The following is a 13,763-nucleotide window of genomic DNA, read 5'->3' as shown; positions in this document are numbered from 1 at the left end:
ATTTTTTTGTATTTTTGGTAGAGATGGGATTTCATTGTATTGGTCAGGCTGGTCCTGAACTCCTGACCTTGTGATCCGCCCGCCTCAGCCTCCCAAAGTGCTGGGATTATAGGTGTGAGCCACCACGCCCTGCCCAAGCAACCTTTTTCATTAGCTGTTGAACCCAGAAGGCAGAGGTTGCAGTGAGCCAAGATGGTGCCACTTACTCCAGCTCCAGCCTGGGTGACAGAGTGACACTCTGTCTCAAAGAAAAGAAAAGAAAAGAAAAGAAAAAAGAACAAGGTGGCTTAATTGAGAACAAAAATACAAGTAGCAGCTACCCTACAAGAGGGATTCAATCTTCTGCCTTAGGAGTTATTCAGTGGTCCCCCGTTTGATTTTATTTATTTACCTCTTTCATCCCTACGTTGCCTCAGTACTGAAAAGAAGCACTTTGCTCAATCTAAGGATGGGGTAAAGAGAAGGATAATATTGTACAAATAGGCCAGGCACAGTGGCTCACACCTATAATCCTATCACTTCGGGAGGCTGAGGTGGGAGGATCACTTGAGACCAAGAATTCCAGACCAGCCTGGGTGATATGCTGAGACCTTGTCCCTATACAAAATCAAAAAATGAGGCAGGTGTGGTGGTACATACCTATTGTCTCAGCTACTCAGAAGTGGGAGGATTGCTTAAGTCTGGGAGGGAGAGGCTGCAGTGACCCATGATCATGCCACTGCACTGCAGCCTCAGCAACAGAACAAGACCCCATCTCTAAAAACTAACTATACAGGAATGGATGGATATCATGTCTTTTGGTAGTTCCTTTAGCTGTTAAAGTGGGCATTTTGCCTGTTGAAGAGAGAGACCATCCTGGCCAACAGGATGAAACCCCATCTCTACTAAAAATACCAAAAGTAGCTGGATGTGGTGGCATGTGCCTATAGTCCCGGCTACTCAGGAGTCTGAGGTAGGAGAATCCCTTGAACCTGGGAGGCAGAGGTTGCAGTGAGCCCAGATAGTGCCACTGCACTCCAGCCTGGGGACAGAGCAAGACTGTGTATCAAAAAAAAAAAAAAAAAAAAAAAAAGTACTTAACTCAAAAATTGTGCTAACTTAACTCAAAAATTGTGCTAACTTTTGTTTTGTATCCTTGAATTTTGTCACTGGATACATGAACCCTTGTGGGACTCCCAGGAAAGACTTAACTCTAAACAGAAGCCAAATTGGCTGCTATGACCACCAGCCTGGGGAGAAGAGTGAACAAAATGGATATACCTTCGAGTGGGTCATTGTTTTTTTTTTTTTTTTTTTTTTTGGTGTTTCACATGGGCTGCCTTATAAATAACAAGGGCCTATTTGTAACTTGGCTTACAGTACACAGTAAATACTGTGCTCCATGTGTATAGAAGTCTGTCCTTTGGGGAGGATAGACTGAAACTTGCTGTTTTCATTGTAATTAGTCATCCTTTTGTCATGAATGGCAGCTTCTCTCACATTCTATAGTCTACTGGGTAACTCTACAATTTTCCTTTGTCGAGCGCAGCATCTGATTCTATTAGTGCTTTGTGCATGAACAGTGCATTAGTGTGGATGTGAGAGGCTGGTGAAAATTGTTATTTAAGGCATACGACACATCATGATGTAGTCTTACCTAATGCCTTGGAATAAGAGCCCCAGAATGGTTTGTTCATTATGTCTGAACTCTCTAAGGGCCCTGGGTGCCTGAGATAATAAGTAATCCACCTGTAAACGGAGACTCCGGAGGGCCCCGTTGGATCCTCCAAACCTGGGTCATAGGAGGGGTTAAGGGAGATGGGAGTTGCGTTTCTCACTCCCAGGCCTGGAAAACATCCCACCTTCTGTATTGTTTTACTACAGACATTGAGTTGAATCTCTGAATTGATAAGCTGCCCAGCTGATAATGAGGCTAAAATAAACCCAGCAACTTTAAAACATTTTTTAAATTCAGGGAGATGGTGGCTACAAAGAAGATATAAATTGAGAGAAAATTTCTAGTAACAAACGCAATCTACTTAGGGTGCTTGTGGGAGGTGTGTTTGAAGGGCACAGGGTGAGTGGTAGCTTTCTCTTTCCTTTCCCGCTGTTTCTCATTGATCTGCATTGACAGTTGTGCTGAGTGCTGTGGGCTTGCACACTGGGTCACCTGGCAGTGAAAGTTTTATAAACTCTGAGCACTCTGAACTTCACCCAGTTCTTGGCGGTAGGCTTCTAGATTGCTTAATTATGTAGTATTTCTTAGATGTGGCCTTAAAAAAAAAAAAAGCAAAACTTTGTGATCTAGTTGAAGGTCCGGATCATATTCAGCCTTTCAGTTGGGCATGGGGCAGAATCCCTAGCACTGTGAAAACATAATCACTTTTCGTCGCAAGGCTCAAGGGAAAAGAATGTAAGGTGTATTCATGTTCAATTAAATTACACTGATGTCATGGTACAAGCAGACAGCTCCAAGGCTGCAGAACTGGCTGGTTTTTATGCTGATAAAAGCATGAGTGAAGCCTGTTGATTGATGACTCTGTCCACACATGGCACCTATGTGCTGTGAGAGATACACACACTCTTTGTGTAAGCAAAAGCATAGCATCACTTGAGTTTTATTATAGATATAGTTTACCTAGCACCACCTCGGATCTCATAGGCTCACATGCCCAAGGGACCCTATTTGATGTTTCTGTGGTCATGAGATATTGCAGTCCTAGCCCACTGCTACTTCTCCCTAAAGCAGGACCTTGACTGGCAGTGAAGCCCAGTCTCCACTGTTGAAAGAAAAGTAGCTTTCTGGATTGCAGTCCAGCTCAGTGAAGGTTCATTGTTCACGTGGCACTGGTGTACATAAGGAAAGTGGAGGAGGTCATGGGGAAGGTGCTGGGATCCAAGGAAGAGCATTCCTGGAACCAGTAATTTGTCACACTGGAAACAGAACTGATGTAGCTGTTTGGAGATCTTAGTTCTTCTCTTAGTTCTGGCCCACTCTGTACGTGACAGGTCTAGTTGATCTTTACTGGACTTCATTTTCTTCATCTGCAAAGTGAATAGGGATGAAGTTGATGTGCTGTAAGCTTAAATGTTCTATAATCCTGCTTAAAATCGTTTCAATCCAAAATGACCAGTAGTTGGCTAGGTGCAGTGGCTCACACCTATAATCCTAGCACCTTGGAAGGCCAAGGTGGGTGGATCACCTGAGGTCAGGAGTTCGAGACCAGCCCAGTCAACATGGCAAAACCACATCTCTACTAAAAATACAAGAATTAGATGAGTGTGGTGGTGGGTTCCTGTAATCCCAGTTACTTGGGAGGCTAAGGCAGGAGAATTGGTTAAACCTGGGAGGCAGAGGTTGCAGCAAGCTGAGATCGCACCACTGTATTCCAGCCTGGGCAACAGAGCAAGACTCTGTCTCAAAACAAACAAACAAAACTAAAAACAGAAACAACAACAACAACAAAACCTCACCAAAATGACCAGCAGTTAAACTGCAGCTTCCTCTTTAACTCAGGTCTTGGTGATATGATGGAAAAGCAAGCCAAGCCACAGCTAAATCATGTTGTATTAGCAATTTGATGAGTCAGTTATTTCATGAACACGTTTATGAAGCACCCAGGAGTAAGGAATTGTGTCAGACACCAGGGAAACAAAGTACTTCCTTTTCAAAACAGTTCTAGTAAAGGAGAAAGATAAGTGAATTTTAGTAAAGGAGACAGATGACTGAAAAAGAAATACTTGTGAGGCAATTGCTTATATCAGATAAAGTGGTGAGGGAGCAATAGCCCTGTGAATTTTGGGGTAGCAAGGTAGCTGATCAGAGGAAGAGACACTTAAGCTTGGTCTTGAAGGGTAATTAGGTGTTCTCCAGGGAGACAGTCCCTGTAGGGAAAAGTATATACAATGGCATAGAAATTAAAAAAATAGTCACATTCATTAATATGTGGAAAGTTCTGTCATATAACAGATGCTTGAGATCCAACATTACTCTCACTGGAAATGTTAAAATATGGCAGATCTTATATCTTATAGTTTTCAGTTAGCAAATAATTATTTATGAGGCCATCAGTAAAAGATCACAATTTTTGGTTTTTAAAGATTGTCAGTGTGATGTGTTTAGACAGATTCCAGTGAAGCTTGATTCAGTTTTCTATTCTTATCATTTAAAAATATTTTTTTCAACTGGGTGCAGTGGCTCATACCTGTAGCCCCAGCACTTTGGGAGGCTGAGGTGGGTGGATCACTTCAGGTCAGGAGTTCGGGACTAGCCTGGCCAACATGGTGAAACCCTGTCTCTACTAGAAATACAAAACCTAGCCGAGCATGGTGGTGGGCACCTGTAATCCCAGCTACTTGGGAAGATGAGGCAGGAGAATTGCTTGAACCCAGGAGGTGGAGGTTGCAGTTAGCAGAGATCATGCCATTACACTCCAGCCTGGGTGATAGAGCAAGACTCCGTCTCAAAAAATAAAATAATAAAATAAAATAAATGTTTTGTCCATACTGGGTTAATGACAAAGTGAATTAAAATTTTAAAAATCAATATGGAATTTATTCTGTGAGGCAAGCATTCTTCACCAGATATAACACATTTCCGAAAATAATTCTCTGAACTAATTATGTCACCTTGGGCGGATCACACTACCTGTTTGAGTTTTACAGTCTCATCTATAGAATGAAGGAAATGGGTGGGTTTCAAAAGGTCCACCCCAATCCTGATATCCTATAATCTAATAAGTGAAAATTGTTCTTTTTACTATTGCCAGTTACATAGGTGTATTTCTATAGTATGAGTCATTGTGATAGTCAAACCTTTCTCGATAGTGACTATTTACTATGAAAGTCTAGTTGTGGTTTATTGCCACTTTGAGTATGTCACATGTTTCAACCAATTTATTATTTTATGTGCATTATTTCATTAAATAGTTAGAATAACCTTGTAAGGCAGATCATATTTTCGTTTTATGGTTTAAGAAACCAGAGGCTCAGGCAATCTAAATAACTGGGCTGAGCTCACTCAGCTGGTCACAGAGTGACTGGGGTTTGAACTCCAATCTCAGTCCCCTTGCTCTAAAGCAAGCTTGTCCAGCCCATGATCTGTGGGGCATCTGTGGCCCAGGATGGCATTGAATGCAGCTCAACACAAATTCGTAACATTTCTTTAGACATGTATTAGACTTCTTATTGCAATTTTTTTTAAGCTCATAAGCTATCGTTAGTGTTAATATATTTTAGGTGGCACCCAGGACAATTTTTCTTCCAATGTGACTCAGGGAAGCCAAAAGATTGGACCTCCCTGCCCTAAAGTCTGCATTCTTTATCAAGGACTGAATTCTGGGTTAATGGCACAGGGTTATTGCCGTAATATCGTGTCTTGTGGACATCACAGAGGTAATATCATGCCTTCTAAAAAGATAAGTAAGTCTCACTCCGAAAGCAGTTGTTTCACATTTTAAACAGTGAAAAAAAGGTGCTTTCTGAAGTGTTGGCTAGTGGACCATGAATTTTAATGTATCACCAGGCAGCATATCAGATACAGGAAGAAAGTATTACTATTCTCCATAATAGGAGAGGACCCAGAAACCACCTATTTTTTTTTTTCTTGAGACAGAGTCCCACTCTGTTGTCTAGGCTGGGGTGCAGTGGCACTATCTCAGCTCACTGCAACATCCACCTCCTGGGTTCAAGCAATTCTCCAGCCTCAGCCTCTGAAGTAGCAGGGACTACAGGCATGAACCACCACACCTGGCTAATTTTTATATTTTTAGTAGAGACATGGTTTCACCATATTGGCCAGGGTGGTCTTGAACTCCTGACCTTAAGCGATCCATCCACCTCGCCTCTCAAAGTGTTGGGATTACAGATGTGAGCCAATATGACTGGCCTCACCTGTTTAATACATTATGAAATTCTAATCCTTTGGCACTACTCACTTGGGTTCCGCTCCAGAATCCATCATAATGGTTCAAGACATGCTGGTTCTTAGCTGGTCCCTCTGCCCGGGGGATCATTTCCCTAAGTTCAAATACCCTTCAGATTTCAGGCTAGTTGTCATTTCAGAGAGCCTATTCCTAATCTTCTGATTTAATTTAGCCACTTGTCACTCTCTATGTCATTGCCCAATTGACTCTGCATTGCCTGTATCGCTCTAGGATATTTTTCTTATTTATTTACTGAACTGCTTCTATTTGAATGAAGCTCAGTGAGAGCAGAGATTTTCTTTATTCACTGCTTTATTTCTAGCATCTGGAGTAGTGGCTTGGTCACAGGAGGCTTGCTCTATCAGTTGGTCAGTCCATCTGTCCATCCATCTGTCAGTCCATCCATCCATCCATCCATCCATCCATCTGTCTCTCCATCCATTTGTCCGTCTGTCCATCCATCCATCCATCTCCGTCTGTCTAGTTATTTGTATCTATATCTCTCTCCCCTCCCTCCATCCATTCTCTCTTCAAATGTTTCAGTCATATGAAATAATTATGAAATGAAGCAGTAATTCTACGGTAAATCTGCTTCTCCAGTTAGGATGTGGGAAGACCTTATTTTCTTTATAGTTAATCACTTAATTCTTGATTTCTCTTTCAGATTCTCTCTTCTTGTATCAAGTCAAAGATACAAAAGAATGCTGAGAAATGCCTTTAATTTTAAAATGTTAATTCTGAAAAATTATTTCTCATAGCCTCTGTGTTTTTGTTTTATTTTGTCAGGATTTTGTGTATGAATGACAAGGATTCCTTCAGCCAGCTCATTCTGGATGAATGAATGATTACACTAAGTCTCCACACTTCCTCTGTGGGTAAGTTTGGGGCACTTACATATCTCAAAGGCTTTGAAAGTATATGTCAGTCTGTATTTTTTTGCTTAATCACCATTTTCTCATGTAGCTCTGTTAATTGCACATTGTATGAGAATTTGAGTGGGGAAAGCCACTTCCCCCAATGCTGATAACAGGTTCCTGCAAGCAGCGGGGCTCCAGATCTTAGTAGATTGTTACCAAAGCACTTTAACTGGATATGTTGGATGATCCGGTCAGTGTGGAAAATGGGTATGCCAGGCCTCCGTGGGACCTGAGGTGGGGAAGATGCAGTCTGGGAAGCCTTAGTTTCTTTTCCTTTTTTACATTTTGAGACAGAGTCTCGTTCTGTTGCCCAGGCTAGAGTGCTGTGGTGCTGTCTCAGCTCACTGCAACCTCCGCCTCCTGGGTTCAAGTGGTTCTCCTGCCTCAGCCTCCTGAATAGCTGGGATTACAGTTGCCTGCTACCATGCCCAGATAATTTTTATATTTTTAGTAGAGACAGGGTTTCACCATGTTGGCCAGGCTGGTTTTGAACTCCTGACCTTGTGATCTGCCTGCCTTGGTATCCCAAAGTGCTGAAATTACAGGCATGAACCATTGCATTTCTGTCCTTTTATCACACACTTCCACTCCAAACAAAAGGACTTCCTGCTTGAGAACACATAGAGCATATAATTTCTTTATATATATATATATATATATATATATATATATATATATATATATTATTGCACGTTAGGTTCTGGGGCACATGGACAGAACATGCAGGATTGTTGCATAGGTACATACATGGCAATGTGGTTTGCTGCCTCCATCCCCGTGTAGAGCATATAATTTCTAACTGGAGTTGCAGGATCAGGTAAGCTCAGGGGATGTGGATTTTAGGAAGCCACTGAGGAGAGATCAGATTCCAACTGTGACCTGAAAGCTGTTTCATTCCAACTGAGTTGTTTCACTAATTGGATGTGTTGGTGTCGCAGGTGAAGTACTAAAGCGGAAAGGCTGACCAGCTCCCCAGCGGTGTTTGAAATGGTGACAGGTAGTTCCCTGGACTGTTTGCCGTGTCTGGGGTTCACGTGTACTTACCTGAAGCACACTCAGATAAACATAACCTTCCCAGGCATAATCTGCTGTTTTACTTAGATTGCCCCAGCTTTCCTTGGCTGACTGCTTCATGCTTTTTGTTCTCAGCTCAAGGTATTCCCTCTGAAAGACCCCTGACCACCCAATCTAAAGGACATCTAGCCACTGCTACCACGCCACACTGTCTTAGTTCCCTGCAGAGTGCTTGTCCATCACGGATCATTTTCTCCTTTGCATATTTACATATTGACTTGTTGTCTTTCTCTGCCTTCCTTGGAGCAGAAGCTCCATAAAGGCTGGAACCTTCTCTGCCCAGTTCCTCACCTGTGTCCAGAGCCCACAGCAGGGTCTGTCTCACAGCAGGTATGTTTTGTCTGAATGTATGAGTTGAACAGTTAAATGAGGCTCACTGTATAAATTACTCAGTGTCACATGGTGAGATATTTATTCACAGTGGAGGATATTTAAAAGATTTAATTTGTCTGGTTTTTTTTTTTTTGAGATGGGGTCTTGCTCTGTCACCAGGCTGGAATGCAGTGGCATGATCTCAGCTTGCTTCAATCTGTTCCTCCTGAATTCAAGCGATTCCCCTGCCTTAGCCTCCTGAGTAGCTGGGACTACAGGGACACACCACCACGCCAAGCTAATCTTTTGTATTTTAGTACAGACGGGGTTTCACCATGTTGGCCAGGATGGTCTCGATCTCCTGACCTCGTGTTCTGCCTGCCTCGGGCTCCCAAGGTGCTGGGATTACAGGTGTGAGCCACTGCGCCCTGCCCCTGTTTAAACATTTTTTGAAATGTGAATTCCTCCCCTACATTATGATCAAGTTTAACATTATACTACATGTAAACAGGAGGTTGTCTAATATCTCTGGGTTTATTTATAAATATAATATGTATTAAAGGTAGAAATTTTGAACCTAATGGGTAAGCTTTGTTTGTGTTGACCTTTTTTTTTTTAATCATCTACATTGGAATGTCCAAAAGTAGTATCTAATTAGACTTGGAGAGGTGTTTAGGCTTTAACGATGTTGAAAACTACTACTGAAATACAGTATTTGGAAGTCTAAGGTCTAGAGTTATTTGGAGGCAGACTGCCTGAGTTCCTTGAATCTGGTCTCCAGCATTTTCTGGCAAGTGATTTTGGGTAGTTTATTATTGTTATTTTTTTGAGACAGCGTCTCACTCTGTTGCCCAGGCTGGAGTGAAATGACATGACCTTGGCTCACTTTAACCTCGACTGCCCAGGATCAAGCAATCCTCCCACCTCAGCCTCCTAAGTAGCTGGGACCACAGGTACACACCAGCGTGCCTGGCTAATTTTTTAAATTATTTGTAGAGACGAGGTCTTGCTATGTTGCCCAGGCTGGTCTCGAACTCCTGGGCTCAAGTGATCTGCCCACCTCAGCCTGCAAAGCGCTAGGATTACGGCCTGAGCCACTGTGCCGGCTGGGTAGGTTATTTAACCTCTTGATGCTTTGCTTTCTTCTTATAGAAAATGGGGGTAATAAAATTTTCCTTGTAGAATAATTATGATTATGTGAATATATATGGGTTATATAAATTTCTGCTGTTTTATTTAGTATATACTCAGATTTTTATATATTCAATATACCAATTAAGTTTAAAAATAATCTATTTGGGTACCGGTCATTAGATGGTGACACAAGTTTGAAATTTGTTTTTGTATTACGTTTGTTTTGTTTACATGGAGAATTTGTTTTGAATTGAAAACAACAGTCCGTTCATGAAATCAACAGAAAGAAATAGACTTGCTTATATTAAGTTATACTTTTAGTAAGTTATAATGACAATAAAACTGTTTGCAAACATGCCATTTTCTGTGTGTATAACAATATAGTTGTCTTTTTGATATCAAACAGACCTGGTTTGAGTTTCCCAGCTGTGCTTGCTTTGTGGCCTTCAGTAAATTGCTAAGCTTTGCTTGGCCTCAGTTTCCTCATCTGTAAAATAATGATAATAATACAGTTCAAAGAAGAGTGCTGTGAGACTTCAATAAAAAAAACATGTCACCCTCCTGGCATGGTGCCTCCCTGACAGTGTAGGGGCTTAATAGACCTTAGTGTCTTTCTTTCCCGTTCTCCAGACCGTAGATGTAAGAGGCACATCAATGGCCAGAGGGAGGTGACCACCGTTGGGAAGCCGTGGAAATGGCATCCTTTATGTAATGATGAAGGGAGCAGGTTTAGCTTAACAAGTGGTAAGCTTAGCAGGGAACCCAATTCCGACCTTGAAGTGTCTGAGCAGATGCCATGTGTAAGGGAAGCAGGGATGGTGTGTCTCATCTGTTTCTGCCGGAAGCACCCTAGAACCCGCAGGTATCAGTAGTGAAAGGCCACTTTGAGTTTCACGTGAGGAAGACTTTCCTATGGAGCAGTGGAAAGATGAGATGGTGCCTCTTTGCAATAATGAGCATCCCATGGCCAGATGTGGTTTCTGAAGGTTAGCTGGCTGCAGATCAAGAGGTCTGTAGAGAGGATTCCTCCATGCACCGGGAAGGCAAACGAAATGGCCTCTGCAGTCCTTTCCAATGCTCTGCGTCAGTGGCCCCCTTTCCAAATTCATTCCTGATTATCTGCTTGCCTTGGCCAAATTGGTTGTGTGCCCCAGACACCTAGGATTTAGCCTTCTGAAGTCAGGGAGTTGGGACTGTTTATTGTTTTGATTAAAAATGTCTTTTTAGGATTGAAAATTTTTCTGTTTGCCTTTTGTCATTTGCAGCAGAGGCTGTAAACTGGCGGGTTTTGGGCTGGTTCTGAGCTGTGGATAACCTTTGTTTGGTCTAGAAAATGTATCCCTGATCACAGTGTTAACTAAATTTAAATTGATTGCCTGCATTTAAAAACTAAGAATTTTACCAAAAAGCCACACTTTTAGTGGGGTTTCTTCAAAATGTGGGTTTATCTGGCAACATTGGGCTCTGCCTTCTCAGCTGGCAGCGGATAGCTGAAGCTGTGTAGATGGTAGCCTTTTGGTGCTGTCATTCTTTGGCTGGTTTGCCACAGTCCCCACCACTCCACACAGTCTTCCCAACACCAAATGTTAGTTGTCATTTTTCATTTACTTGCTTTCTTTTAGTAGAGGTAGGAGAAAACTGAAAAAATTATTTTATCAATGTCCATAGTAGTGGAAAAACTAAGATATTTTCGTGGTTTCAAACTTCAAAAAAACAGAAGAGGGTATATTTAGCATGTGTGCTGAAGTAAGCTTGTACAAGCCTAACTTTTAAATGTGGTTTCTGTGTCTTAAGACTTCATGACTCAGTCAGGCCTGCTTTACTCACACATTTTTTTTTTTTTTGAGACGGGGTCTTACTCTGTTACCCAGGCTGGGGTGCAGTGGTGCCATCTCAGCTCACTGCAGCATGAACCTCCTGGGCAAGCTATCTGCCCACCTCAGCCTCCTGAGTAGCTGGGACTACAGGCATGCCATACTATTAGCATATATACACACACACACACACATATATATGTTTTGAACATTGTTAAAGCATATATATATATACACATATACATATAATATATATGTATACGTACATATAACACATATACATATACATATATATAACGTATATGTTTTGAACATTGTTAAAGCATAATATACATATGTATGTTATATATATGTGTATGTGTATATATACATATATACATGTTCTATATACCATGTATATATATTTAACATATATATACATGGTATATATAATAAAAAAATAGACACACACTAATATTTGTGTGTGTGTGCATATATATGTATATATATGCTTTAACATATATACATGTTTTATATATATGTGTATATACACATGTATATACATGTTTTATATATGTATATAAAATATATATATACATATATACATGTGTATATACACACATATAAAACATGTATATGTGTATATATACCATGTATATATTTAACATATATATGTTATATATACACATATATATGTTTTATATATGTGTGTATATACACATGTATATATATGTATACATGTGTATATATATTACAGCATATATATATATATACATATACATATGCACACACATATAAATTATATTTAGAGTGTGCGTGTGTGTGTGTATTTTTTTTTTTCTGTGGAGATGAGGTTTCACAATGTTGCCCAGGCTGGTCTTAAATTCCTGAGCTCAAGTGATCCGCCTGCCTTAGTCTCCCAAAGTGCTGGGATTACAGGCATGAGCCACCGTGCCTGACTTCACTCATAGGTTTAAATAGCTCTGAAGGTATTTGAGTGTGACCCCTAATCTGGATGTTAAATTTTCCCTCTGTCTTTAGACATGACTCATTTCCTTCCTCTTCTTCAGTTCTCTATGGGCATAGAGAGGTTGCCTGGCCGCAGATTCCCTTTGCCTTCCCTAATGTCCACTGTGGCCTCCCGGCTTGGTGAAATGGGAACAATGTGTAATTTGCACACATCTTTGGCCTGTGGAACTAAGTTCCATTCTGCCTTTTCCAGTGAATCTCCTGTCTGCCCTAGATTTCATGGCCCCACACAGATAGAGCCTGCAACCTCGTTGACTCTGAGTGGATATAACCGAGAGAGTAGGCTTGATGCCTGCTACGGCACAGACTGAAGTCTCGGGACTCTGTTCCTTGTGCATCTTGATGTTTAGGTACGAACGGAATTTGGCTTTGTTTTGCTTTACAGATTGCTTCTGGCTTCATTGTGAAGATAGACCAGAGGGAGGAAAGAGCTTGGCTGGAGAGAGAGCAGGGAAGATCCATGGTAATTGACTTCAGATTTTTTAGGGTGCTTGGGTGGAAGAGGGGCGTAGGATGTGTGTTGATAATGGTAGAAAGACGAATGAGTGGAATTTTTCAAATCACTGACTAAAAGTTGCTGGAAGGAGCTCTCATCTATCAACTGGTTATTTACTGATGGAATGTGCCCCCTAACATATCTGTGAACTTCCCATCACTCAATGTATTTAGGTAAATGAAAGTGGCCCCATCTGTCAGGATGTTGTAGGAGGTTCTCAAATTAGAAGGAAGGCTGGACTAGATAGGTGACCTCTCTTGTCTCTTTGGAACTCAGATTCAATTATTCTCTGAATTAAACTTATTAGGAAACTTCTAGCTTGAATAATTTTACATCAGTCCATAAAGAGAAAATATTATGAGTTGACTGAGAGGCTGAATATAACATTATAACTTTAACTACAGTTAGATGTGGGCAGATTACTTTCACTTTCCTCAATGTTCCAATATAATTTTGTTCCTTCAAAAATGTTGTAAACAGATGTACCCAGTGACTAGTATTTATAAGCTGGGATTTTACAAGCATATTTCCCTAAAGGATTTTTTTTTCCACCAAAAACTTTATTTTACCTTAGCTGAAACTCATTTTATAGGTTTCTTTTTGGGTAGCATAATTTTTAATACAGATGTTATCATTTACATAAAAGTATTACCTGTTACTCATTGTGAAGCATTCTATTTAATTTCGAAAGTTAGGATTTTGTACATTATCATTCATTGTCATTTGTTAAGGTGTATTTAATTTGGATATAATGACCTATAGAAAAAAGTCACTTTAAAGAAAAACTTTCCAAAAATGATTTTTATATTAATGCATAATAGATGTACATAGTTCAGGGGTATGCATGGTAATTCAACACATTCATATAATTTGTAAAGATCAAATCAGTGTAATTGGGATACCTATCACCTTGAATATTTGTATCTTATGTTAGAAACATTAGAACTATTCTCTTGTAGCTAGTTTGGAATTTATAATAGATTATTGTAAACTAGAGTCACCCTACTGATCTACCTAACACTAGGTTTTGTTTCTTCTATCAAACAGTATATTTGAACCCATTAATTAATCTGTCTTCATCCTTTCCTTCCTACCCTTCCTAGCC

General features: G+C 40.6%; 1 protein-coding gene across 6 annotated transcripts in view; it reads left to right on the top strand.

The window, feature by feature from the left end:
- TIAM2 (TIAM Rac1 associated GEF 2) overlaps positions 1–13,763 on the top strand; it is a 268,861-nt gene that overhangs the window by 85,637 nt on the left and 169,461 nt on the right. For 3 of the 6 annotated variants that reach the window (XM_074397228.1, XM_039465422.2, XM_074397221.1), the window contains one exon: positions 6,690–6,778. The gene's annotated coding sequence lies outside the window, so the exon portion shown is untranslated. Of the gene's footprint in view, positions 1–6,689; positions 6,779–7,758; positions 8,225–12,518; positions 12,626–13,763 lie in introns of those variants that run through there. The other 3 variants (XM_074397222.1, XM_074397223.1, XM_074397225.1) reach the window with 3 other exon arrangements.

Source organism: Saimiri boliviensis, chromosome 4, assembly GCF_048565385.1.
Source record: "Saimiri boliviensis isolate mSaiBol1 chromosome 4, mSaiBol1.pri, whole genome shotgun sequence".
Lineage (NCBI taxonomy): Eukaryota > Metazoa > Chordata > Mammalia > Primates > Cebidae > Saimiri > Saimiri boliviensis.
This window is presented reverse-complemented; position numbering and strand designations above follow the sequence as displayed.